This window comes from Sinocyclocheilus anshuiensis, unplaced genomic scaffold (assembly GCF_001515605.1).
Source record: "Sinocyclocheilus anshuiensis isolate Anshui unplaced genomic scaffold, SAMN03320099.WGS_v1.1 scaffold334, whole genome shotgun sequence".
In the NCBI taxonomy this organism is placed as follows: domain Eukaryota; kingdom Metazoa; phylum Chordata; class Actinopteri; order Cypriniformes; family Cyprinidae; genus Sinocyclocheilus; species Sinocyclocheilus anshuiensis.
The window spans coordinates 1,151,834-1,165,013 of record NW_015546055.1 but is presented as its reverse complement, the minus strand read 5'-3'; positions in this window follow the sequence as shown (position 1 = coordinate 1,165,013).

Sequence of the window (13,180 nt, the reverse complement as noted above, 5' to 3'; positions counted from 1 at the left end):
ATTTACTAGTATTACTATCCTTGTGGGGACATTTGGTCCCCATAACGTGATAAATACCAGGTACACACACACACACGCACGCACACATGCACACACGCACACACACACACACACAGACCCACCCTGAATCTCAAAGTCCAAGCCATCAGTTCAGTTCTCTTCCACACATTGGTTCTTATATTTATTCTATTCCTGAGAAAAACAACTACACTACGAGTATGTGTTACTGTCCCCCGTTGGAGAACATGGCAGTGTCAACGCACCTCATGCCAACACCTTTCTGCTTCCTTACGGCTTATTGTACACTGGCGAGCTGTGGGGGATTTTTTTATGTTCCTATATATATACATATAGGAACACCATCATCTCTCTCTCTCTCTCTCTCTCTCTCTCTCTAAGGGGTGTGCAGTTGTTAGGAATATGCATTTTCTACTGGGTCAAGCAAACAAGGCAATAACAATCCTAAAATTAATGATATTTGATATACTAATGATACGGTAATGATAATAAAAAAAAGTAATTTGAGAAAAAAATCAGCATATTATAATGATTTTTAAAGGGTCATGAGACACTGAAGACTGGAGTAATGGCTCAAAAAATAATAAAATATAATATAATATATAATATTTATTATTTCATAAGACACGCTTTCAAAAACATTAAAAAATGTTTGAACGGTAGTGTGTGTGTGTGTGTGTGTGTGTGTGTGTGTGTGTGTGTGTGTGTGTGTGTGTGTGTGTGTGTGTGTGTGTGTGTGTGTGTGTGTGTGTGTGTGTGTGTGTGTGTGTGTGTGTGTGTATGTATGTATGTATATATATATATATATATATAGTATAAATAATTTGAGTAATGAGAATATGAGTAAATGAACTCACTCTTTGAGATCACATGGCTTACTGAATCATGCATTGATGCTGTATGATACGCCATTCTTTGTTCCAAATAATTAGTCACTCAATCTCTTTTTCATTTGGGCAAAACAAAAGCGCGAGCATGGTGTGCCACTCTAGGCTAACCCGGTGCAATTCCATGTTACAGGATCATGGAGGAGTAATAGAGTTTAAAAGGCTAATAAATAAAAAAGCAGACACTGAATCCATGTAGCAGCGGTAGCTGAATTCCAATCCTCTTCAGAAGTCCTTCTCATCTTTCTTTCAGGATTGGGCGTCACGCTCACACACACTGAATCCGTGTAGCAGCGGTAGCTGAATTCCAATCCTCTTCAGAAGTCCTTCTCATCTTTCTTTCAGGATTGGGCGTCACGCTCACATGGCTCAGGAAAGGGGAACATTTTTAATGGCTGTGGTGAGGTTTATCAGGCATGTAAGCGTACTCAGAGCCAGAGAGCTTGTGCACGTGTTATGTGTGCGATGGTTCGGGTTTGTGTTTGAGTGTGTGTTCTGATGCATGACACTGAACTGTGTGCATGATGCCTACTGGGACCACAAGGACCCCCATTTGCTCATTAGCAACTCTGACACTAATGGAGGCCCTGAACGACCACACATCCACATATCCTTTTCGCTCCTTTTCCCTTGTTGCAAGCACACACTTTTTGCACATTGTTTACCACGAGTGCATTTCCAGCATGCCCACCCTCGCACCAACTCCTGCGGTCAGCACAGTGAGGACAGGAAACATCATTATTCCCTAAACTCAAAATGTCACAGCGGAGTCCATCACATGTGGATTAATTGCATCTAGAATATGAATGTGTTTACAGTGCATGGCTTTGCCTCTCATAATGAGAAACTCACATTTCACATCCTGGCTCAATGATACTGCCATTAATTAGCGGAAATAGAGAAACACAAATTGCTAAATTTAGAATGTGCCGTTGGTTGCTGTGTTTCAGTAATGTGCGAACAAAACGCTTAAAGAGACATTAAAGAGCTTTCAGTTCATTTCGAGGTCATCTATGAGACGCATAACATGGAAGTAAATGTGTTTATTTTATGTAATCGCTGTATGCAATCAAAGCGATATACAATATACAAGCTGAACACCATAAAACATGCATATTCTTACATTCTGTCACTATAAATTCTAATCCCCTTTAGATTTGCTCATAAAGTCTGTCAAATCATGTTTGAACCTTAGTTGCAGTTTAACAGCTGCAGTATTACCCTGCGAATGAGGCGGGCAGACTAATAGTAGCTGAAAATGAGATAGAAAAGAAGCTTGATAGAGTGGATGTGTTGAAAAGAGTTCGATATAGTATCATACTGAGCAATGGTCCAGCCGGGAATATGAGGTGAATAATTCTCTCCAAATGGCAGCAGAGGTTGACACAGATGTGTGAAGCAGGCAGGGAGCCAGCGAAAAAAAGGTAAAAACAGACCTAAATGTCACTCATTTCCTGGCACTTTTAAAGTCTCATATGCACACTGTACAAGATGGACCGTCGGTGGTAGGAAATAATCAGCCAGCTCTGATGCGGGAAATCTGTTTTATGCCCCTGACTGAAATAACTGTGAGTCAGGACATGCAGGATTCTGGTCCAGACCTCTTGTCTGGTGTCTTTATGCTAGGTAAAACACAAATATTTTGTGTTTAATATTATTTTCTTATACATAATATTTTCTTGCCGAAAGTGAGCCACAACAGATGATAAGGTAAATTGCAGAGAATATGGATCAGGTTGTGAGAAATTTGAAAACATTTGTATTTCAGTAGTGTGGACCAATTTAATCTCTGATTAAAACGTATTAAAATGGTTCTCAACTGTTAAATTCTTGATTCTGATTGGTTGACAAACAAATGACTATGAAGCAGGTCAAGGCCTGTTTCCGCCACAGAGTAAAAATAAAAAGTAAATGAGAGATGAAGTTTAAAATAAGAAATGAAGTCGTGAATTAATGTCGTAATTGGGAGCTATAAGTTCACAATGGGAAAACTTAATCCACATTCTGAGATACAAATTTTAATGGAAATATAAAGCCTCATTGTGAGAAATAAAGTCACACTATGATATATAAAGACATATTGTGAACAAATTATTTCACATGGGAAAATATAAAGTCATATTGTTAGACACAAAGTCACATTTTGAGATGTAAAGTCATATTGTGAGATAAATTCACACAGTGAGATATAAAGCCATATTGTCAAAGATAAATTATTTACATTCTAATGATAAAGGCTTCCAAGGCCATATTACAGCTTGTTATCAATTTGCCACCTTTAAAGTGTCATACAGTTTATGCAATCAGAAAAGGACCAACAAATTGCATGACAAACAATTTCAGTTTTTCTTTTAAAAAAGAAAGCACAGCAATTTCAGCAGCTGGGCAAAAGTCAGGACGATAACACTGTAATTATATGCAATAATGTGTGGTGTATGAGACCTGGGACGGACACCGGTAATTACTCACATACTGTACACACACACAGATTTCTATGTTTTGTGGGGTTTTCCCATAGACATAATGGGTTTTATACTGTACAAACTGTATTTTCTATCCCCTTACCCTAACACTACCCCTAAACCTTTCTGCTATTTTAGATTAAAAAAAATAAAATCTAGTATGATTTATAAGCTCATGGGGACCAAAAAATGTCCCCACAAGGACTTTTAGTCCCCCCATGTGTTACTCTAAAAACTACAGCCATTTAAGAAGGCATTTCTAAAAAAACAAGAGTGATTTAAAGGGAAGTGAAAGTGACGTGTAGCCAAGTATGGTGTCCCATACTCAGAATTTGTGCTCTGCATTTATCCTATCCAAATGCACACACACAGCAAAAATCAGAAAATCTGAAAAACACCCTGACACAATGTACTAATGTGACAACCATGGTATATGCTGAATAACTAAATTCTGAACTTCTAAATTATTGAAAATGAATGCACACCCAAGGTGTAATGGCCACTTTAAAAAAAAAAAACATTTAATTTGCTGAAAGTGGTTTATGCTGATGCCTTGGTCTGGAGGGGATGCCTCCTTTGGCCCTATTCATTTATTTACCGAGCTCTCAGTGCCCATTATCACAGGTGCATGCTGGGCTATGTTGCTCATGGGCGTGTAGGGACCAAGCACTGCCAAAAAATGCTCAACTTCCCCATTAGCCTTCCTAATCCACTGCTGTACATTGCAGAAAATGCTTCGCAGTGTGTGTGCAAAAGTTCACAAATGATTTTGAGTAAATGGGAAAAAGAGAGCAAGAAATGCACATGCAATTAACCTCTTAGCACAATTACAGACAAATTGAACTAATATTAAGCAAATGGATTTGGAGGTGTGCACATACAGGATTAAGTCTTTGTTCATAAAATATCTTTCTTTCCTTCTTGCTCTAATTCTCTCACAGATACCATGAAGAACCGTCTAGACCCCTCTAGCAGTTCCATACGTAATGAACAGTGATGAAAAGCAGTTGATTTTGAAGTGACAGTGTCTCTCTTTGTGTGTGTGTGTTGAAAGATGGTTCTTACATTAATAGTACATAGATAGTGTGTGTGTATCCTAGTATGCCCAGTGCAGTCAGCTGAGTTTTGGTTAATTAAGACAATGCACGGCAGCTTCAGTGTTGCCTGGTGAACATGTGTCTCCAATTAGAACAGCTGACATACCAGCTGCAGACAGATAATGGATGCACACACACACACACACACACAGGTTTGTTTTTGTGAAAAGTGGGGACATCCCATAGGCGTAATGGTTTTTATACTGTACAGACCGTATATTCTATTGCCCTACACCAAGCCTACCCCTAAACCTACCCCTTACAGGAAACTGTGCTATTTCAGATTTTCAATACACTCCAGTCTGTGTGATTTATAAGCGTTTTGAAAAGTGGGGACATGGGGTAATGTCCTGAAAAGTCACCTTCTCCTTGTAATACCTATGTCATACCTTTGTCATCATACAATTTTATGTCCTCATTTGTCACAAAAACGCGCACACACACACACACACACAAACATTTCAAACTTAAATTATGAAGGAACAGAAGAATCATGTCCATTCAACCATTCTTTCAAAAATTCTGACCTACAATATATTTTAATATTTTACCTACAACAACAACAACAACAATAATAATAATAATAATAATAATTGGTATTATAATTATTATTATTGTAGGTAAAATATAATGGGTTCAATTTCTAGTGTGTGCATAAACTAATAAATTGTAAATAATAATATTAATAATTATTAGTAGTAGTAGTATTATTTCCAAATAATAAAAACAGCTTAGTTTATATAATGATGTTGTTGTTATTAATATTATTGTCTATGATAACAAAGTTGCATGACTCTTGTGAGTAAAAAAGTACAGCAAAGTGTGTTGCTAGCAATGCCAAGGTTCGATTTCCAGGGAATGCAACTGATAAAACATATACTTAGAAAACTCTGGATAAAAGCCTCTGCCAAATGTATAAATGGCATTTATATTGTAAGTGTATTCCTGTAAACATGTTTTTTGCTTGTTTTGAGGGACACATTTTCTGTTTAACTCTGAACATTCCTTTAAAGAGAGAGTCAAAGCCACCTTACATACTACAACTCAAAACATCAATGTGACCTGAAAGCACCCAAAGCCCTCACTCATTTTGCATGCACTTTCAGTCATAATCTTACTGAATGATATACATCAATATTTGAAGAATCTTCTACTTTATTCTATAGCCGAGTTGTTATTTATTCAGTTCACAGATTTGGAGACGTTGTGCTTTTGGTGAATGTCAAATAATTGAAACTGTGAATGATCTGATTAAAATGCGATTAAAAGACTATTTAGCAAGCGGGTGGTCGTTAGAGAGAGAGAGAGACTGATGGCCGAAAATAGAAAAAGGGGCGGGCTGTTACATATCCGTCCATTCTGAGATAGAGGATGCTGTCAGGCAGCACAGCACAGAGAAATTAGACCTCGTTGTGTTGTTGTTTGGGATGCTGTAGTCTCAGCCTCACATGACACACCCACAGACCACCCACAAACAGACTGATGCATAGTGTGTACGAAAACAGCAAGAGTTGGCTGAAATCGCCAGGTTTAATCTGACTGGCTGGCTTCACACAACTTAAAACAAAAAACAAACAAACAAACTGTGATTGGTTGCTTTACATGTCAATCAGTTCTCTCACTATATAAATAGGTGGGGCTTGGCCACAATAAGCTGAACCAATGGCCGAAAAGTAAAACCCTTGGCTACTGGCAATGCAGATTTCGACCTATACGAGATGCGCTGCGCTTCCTTACCCCACGAACGCATTAATAATTCAAACCAGCATTATCTTTCTCATTAAAAAGAAAGTCTCAATAATACTCTATGTAAATATGAGAGAGAAAAATCTGTGATGAGAGCGAATTTGGAAGTCACAGCATGGAGTCACATTATTTATGATTCCAGTGGAACGGAGCAGCAGAGCAGACCTGTCCGCCATGATTCCTTCACCTGCTGAGACGCAGACATGATGCAGTCTCATATTTCTGAATCTGTCAGCATCAGCGGGTCCCCAAGGGCCCACAGGGGGCCCCGAACAGACTCACTCTGCACCTAAATATAACACGCAGCTCTGCTTGATTAGCGATGTCTTTCTGACACATATTTACGTTCATCTGCCACATGCCAGCGAGGGGGCATGCCCATTGTGAGGAAAAGATTGTAAAAAATTAACTTAAAAAATGGAAATTATCGATCACTGCTTCTTTTATTACCTCAGACAACCTCTGTGGAGGAGCTCAAGCAATTACAATAAATTATAACGGACTGTGAGAGTGCCTGTCATCTTAGTTCTCTGCTTGACTGCAACATACACACATACTCATCTTTACTTAATCTCTCCTCACCCAAACAAGGACACGGCCAGCCTGCGCTGCCCTAAGGCAAGCTGCTTTGTAAAATAACTAAGGTCACAGAGTGCATTAAATACCTTTTTCGTTCATTTTCAGTGATGTGGGAAATGGGTTTTGAGACTGTTTCTACAATTCAGTTAATAATAAGAAAGTCCCAAGGGTCGTTTTTCTCTACCTCCTCCTGTCTTTGACGGTTAGAACGGCTTGTTGAACAGCACAGTGTAAGCTAAAATAATGAGGGATAAGTTCAAGTGCACTTAGTACTGTGTTTTTCTTTTTCATTTAGACTTTTTGTGTTCAGAGTTTTCATGGTCCCATTGGACCCTCTAGGTAAATGTTAGAACTACATCAAGTTTTTTTTTTTTCTCTCCAATGACGGCTATTTAAAAATAGCCATGTACACTGTAATAAATTATTTTTCGTAGTTGTAAATAAAACAAAGACTACTGGGGGGCATTTTACAATAAAATACTATTTCAGTCTTTCTACTTCCAAAATTTCATGTTTAATGCTTTGTGTTACTTGCCATTTCTTTTAAAATTATTTGTGAAATTTACAATTTTGTGAAATTTTAAAATTAATTTCTGGGTGAAAATTGTTTCTATACCAATTGTTTTTTTTCTTCAGTGTATTAGTACCATACTGTATACATGGCTGTTCTGATTAAATAAAAATTTAATGAATTTAAGAAAACAAATAAAAAAAAAAGCATTTTTATTCAGCAAAGATGTATTATATGGATCAAAAATTATATTAAAGACATTTATAATGTTGCAAAAGATATCGATGTCAAATAAATCCTGTTCTTTTGAACTTTTTATTTTAGTAATTTTTATTTTAGTAATTTTAGTTAATGAGCAAAATCTATAAATTTTTGGGTTATGGAGATAAAGCTAGTACCAATCAGCTGATCATGTTATCCCAACATGGCAACCGCCCCATTGAGGGCAAATAATATGACTGGAGTCTTTGGGCCCTATCATACACCCGCCACAATGCGGCACCAGGTGCAACGCAAGTGTTTTTTGCTAGTTTCAACCCGACGTTTCAACCCGTCGTTTTTTTTGTTATTTAAAGAGCGCGTTAGTATAGGCAGGTCCACAGCGCGCGTACACTCTGCTTATTACACACACAGGGATGCACAGCAACACACAAACATGCCAAATATTAAAAATGAAAGGATTGCCATGTAAAAGATTATTTTTGTGTAGGCTACATAAATATAAAAATGCCTACATGTCATAATGGATAGTCATTGCATGTATCAGAATTAGGCTACCTATTTGCTCGCGCACGAGCAGCTCCGTTTCATCTCTTAGCGCTTGCAAATTCCACCGTGTAAATAGCAAATCCGCCGTGGCACGAGCGCAACTGGCTCTTAAATGGAATGGGAGATGAGACTCTGATTGGTTTATTGCACATTATGCCCAAGACACACCCATTACTCATTAAGAGAATATGGACAACCCTTTTAGACCATGTGCCGGGCGCGCCGACCGTTTTTCCCGTCATTAAACTAGCAAAAGTGGATTTGGACACACCCTAAGTGCACCTGCGCCGTGCGCTTTAGACCATGGACTTAAATCGTTAAAATAGGGCCCTTAATCTCAATGCACAACATTTTAGACATGTTGTTCAGTTTAGTGAAAAAAAAAACAATTACTGAGTGCACCGTTACACATGGTCAAATGTGTGAAAGTACTACATTCTTGTTGCCATCTAAAAGCATAGTCAGATCAACCCAAATATTTAATAAACAAAAACTTTGTGAATGACAAATTTTTTAATTCTGCTGAAATCAGCTGAGTTCTGTGGCACAAATACCGTGTGGGTTTGCCCGTGTGTTTGTGCATGACTAGATAACATGCGCCCTGTGCAGCTGTTTTATTCAGCAGTCACATCCGGCTGAATCCAGTTTCCACCCCCGTTGCGAGACAGTTCTCTGACCTCTGTGGGCCTGGCACAGCTACAGACTGGCAGGCAACCGGGCCGATGGGCAGACTCACCCTGGAGCAGCAGTGGGGAGCGACACTGACCTGGCTGACCTCAGCGTCGTTCCACTTTGACACATTGTACCAACACACTGCTGCTGCCAATGGAGGTGCCATTCAGAGTGTGAATCCAGGTGCCACTGGGAACAAAAAGAAGAGAACAACAGAGACAGAATGAAAAAAGTGAGAGACAGAACGAGAGAAACAATGTCTTGGGGATAATTAGCTATTTTGGAGTGTGAACCCTGAGGAGGTACATTTTCAAAACAAACTGGGAGCATTTAGGGTAACGAGATATAAAGAGGAAGAGAAGAACAAAGAATCAGTTCAGCAGGGGGGTTGTGACCCATAGGGGGTCTAGGATGGTACTGTAGGGGGCCTGTCAATTACTGTTTGATAATATTTTTAGGGGCAAAAACTGAATATGTCTTAAACAAAAATAACTGAAACTGAAAGTGAATGAGTCATCATAATAGTTTACACATGACTATTCTGACAATAAATAAAAAATGTAAGTAAAAATATTTAATCAAGAAAAAAATGTATATATATATATATATATATATATATATATGAAAAATATTTTAATATGTACATACAGAAATATTTAAACAATATCAGATATTTCATTAAAAACACATATACACTTCTGTTGCCAGTTGAAAGCATATAATATTTAATAATCAAAATGCTATTGCATAATTGCATTATTAGCAGCCAGTCACTGAAAAACACAAAAATTAAACGAATATATTTTTTTTTAAATCACAAAAAAGTATGATAAACGTGATGATTTTTGTGCAGTATTCCAATCCTGCTGAAGCCATACAATATGAGAAACAGATCGAAAAATAAATCATTACTCACCTAAAGTTAGATCTAATTCTCTGATTCAATTCACTGATTCAGTGATTCAGTAGGAGTTAACAGCTCACTGGAGGGGAAAATTATCAATGAAAAGCTTTGAACTTCCTCACACAAAGCTATTGTGTGACATCAGAAGACCTGAAATATAACGTGGATTTTTGTACTTTTTTTTTGTTGTTGCTTTTGCATCTCTTTTTGAGGCCTGAAAGCCTGAAAACCTACCTAGACACTGCCAATGATGCCTTATATGTTGTCTAGGTAGGTAACTCACCAGGTTTTGAAACACAACCCACCCTAAAACAGGGCTCTTGATCTACATGTCACAAAACTGACATGACTAAAGTATACTGTATCCGTACAGAGTATTTGTATGGGTGGGAGCAGGAACGTCTTCTAATGCACGAACTGTCACACCTCTGGATGACTCTGAACCCTGTTTTCAATTATCACGGGAGACGTAGAGCATTAAGTCCCTACAAGCAAACATGTGTCCAATATGAATGTCAGCAGGGGAATAACGAGAGGATGCCACACAAAACATGCAGAATTGGATAAACAAATCAATAATCAGATGATAATTTGGCAGCTCTGATACCACTGAAGCACATTTACGATGAGTTCAACACAATGAATCAGTCCCTGTCCCTGTTGCACAAGCTCAAATACCACTTTGCTGTAATTCATTACTATAATGATAATGCTGAGGCAGAGGCAGCACTCTACCTCACTCTAATAGAACTGCTTATGCCATCATATTTTTACATTAGAGCACATTTATTATAAAAGTCATCTTGAGGATATTTGTCTTGCTTAAAGGGGAAGGATTGATCTTGTTTGCACTGGTGGAATTAATTTTGCATCTCGATAAAGTGCGTAAAGCAACAAAATGATCCGTTAGTTTAATCAATTTTGAACTCAACAGCAACCACCACAACAAGAAATGCAAACTCACTGACAAGGAGGGGATGTAATTACGATTATGCAAGAGAAATTATAAGAGGATGATACAGAAGATTCAGTTAATTATAAGACAACTTCATATCTAAACTCAGGGTCCAAAATGAACTCTTAATAAACACCAATTGAGCCTAAAAATGGGCTTTGGGAAAGAAATGAAACAGAGCTAATCACCAGTTGGCCAGTACATTTAAGAAGACCAATGATATTATGATTTTTAAACTGAATAATAGTGAGAATTATAACATGATTATTGCTAATTGGGACAAGTTTTTTTTTTTTTTAAATGAAGACACAAATGAATATATACAGAGTTCTGGCATGAAACTCTAGATGGAGCAGTCCGATAGGTCTAACTCAATCTGACCTAACTAAATCCAACTCAATCTGATTACATGGCACAGTTGATTGGTTCTCTCCTGTATCGGTAGCCAATGAGCTCGCTGCTCGACATTCAAATATATGACTAGTGCTTGCCGTAGCAGTTGCAGCTTGCTTCAGAAACCCTCCACCTTCCCCAGCTCCACCTGTATAGATCTGCAATGAGGTGATTCATGTATGCTATATGTGGGTTATTTCATGTATGTTATATTTGCAGCAGCAATATTTCTTACATGCTCACAGCAGCATGTTGTGGATGTATTGGCAGTAGCAAGTCTCGCAGCACCAGCATAGCAGATCTATTCCGCCAAGACCAAATATATTAACATTGTCATGTACATTACCATGCCAATCCCTCCAAGAGTTGTCATGACAGAAATCTATTTAATCTCTTTAATTACATTAAATATTAGATTGTAAATATATAAATATATTTTTAAATGTATATAAATATATTTTTAAATGTGTGTGTATATATATATATATATATATATATACTGTATATATATAATCTAAAACAATAAGTGTAAACATATTTTAAAATATAAATTATAGTTTTGTAAGTGGTAAGAAATATTTTTGGCAGGTATTTAATTTAAGGTAACAAATATTTTTAAATTTCCTAATTTCCTCCAAAATTCTGCACTCAAACTCAGAAGTGTTCCAGCACATCTGCTGCTGAGCTTGCTCTCATCTTAGAAGGAAAGAAAGTAATTCTGCAATAAAGTGATTTTTCCAGCCAATGTACCACACAACTCAAGTGAGAGTGATTTCAGAAGTAGATGCAAAAATTGAACTCAAATAGAAACTGGAAATAGCTAATGTTAGCGTGAAGCAAGAGGAAACAAGAAACAATTACAGAAACTCAATACAAAATTAGACTCAGCGCATCTGTCTGTAAACTATATAAAAGTAATTTCCGTTTACTTGAGCCTCTGTGTGCCTGTGACAACAGTCTTTTAGTAAAAAATGTTGAATCAGGAATGACAGCTATTTAAGGGAAATGCCTTACAGAGATTATAGCACATGCCCATTAAAGTTGCGTACAGCCTCTCTCGTAAATAAATTGGTAAATTGGTTCTGGGTACTCTGTGCCAAATGCAATCATATCACATCATATTTTATTGTTTAGACATGAATGCGATATTATTCAGGGAACTCCTGCTAAATCACAAGGGACACCCAGATAGCACTTAAGAGCGTAGCATGTCTTGACATAAAAGGCGACTGTGGATAAAGACAACAGAACTTACACAGAATATTAATGCAAATTTCACAATTTTCAAATTTTAACAACCTTCTCTCGAGACAGCAGCAGAATTTTAAAGACTCTATTCATCCACAAAAGAACTTTTGGTCATTTATTCAACCACGTCGTTCCAAAACCTGTACGATTTCTTCTTTTAAATCTGTTTAAATCTATTTTAAATTCTGTCCAGGTCACTCTTTCAAGCTTTCAAGCTTCAAAACGTATGCAAAAGCACTATAATAATATCCTTAAAGTGATCCATATGACTCTTTTAGTGTATTTTGAAGTCATCCAGTAGGTTTGTGTGAGGAACAAACCGAAAGGATTGTGTTTTGCAGGTTATACGGTATTGGAATGACATGAGTACATTTCACATTTCCTATTAAATATAATATGATTTCATAACCCTGTCCGCTGTCTCCAGAGAAAACAGCAGTATCTTAAAGGGGTCCTATTATGCTCTTTTACAAAGTCTTGATTTTGTTTTGGGGGTGTACTAGAACATGCTCTCATGCTTGGTGGTTCGAAAAAACGCATTATTTTTCACATAATTTACATTATTAAAATACCTTTCTCCCCAGCCTGGCACAAACGGCTCGATTAGTTCCGGCTTTGATGAAGGTCCGCCTTCCAAAAAACAAAATGCGTTGTGATTTGTTAGCTGTCCCAATGCGTTGTGATTGGTGAACAGCTTAGACGGTGTTTCAGTACTGCCACGCCCCTTGCTCCGTCTTTCAACAAAAGCATTTGGCGAATCCGGCACTGTACTCCCTCGTGCTGTGGAAGCTGTCCTCAGTAAAATGCGCAGCACACAATAGCAAATTGGGGTTATAATGCTCAGGAACAGAGTTAAAAAGTAAATTGCAACCACTGTTTCCTGACATCTTTTGCTTTCGGAAGCCCAAACAAAGACGTTTGGGCACAGAGGTGAAAAAAA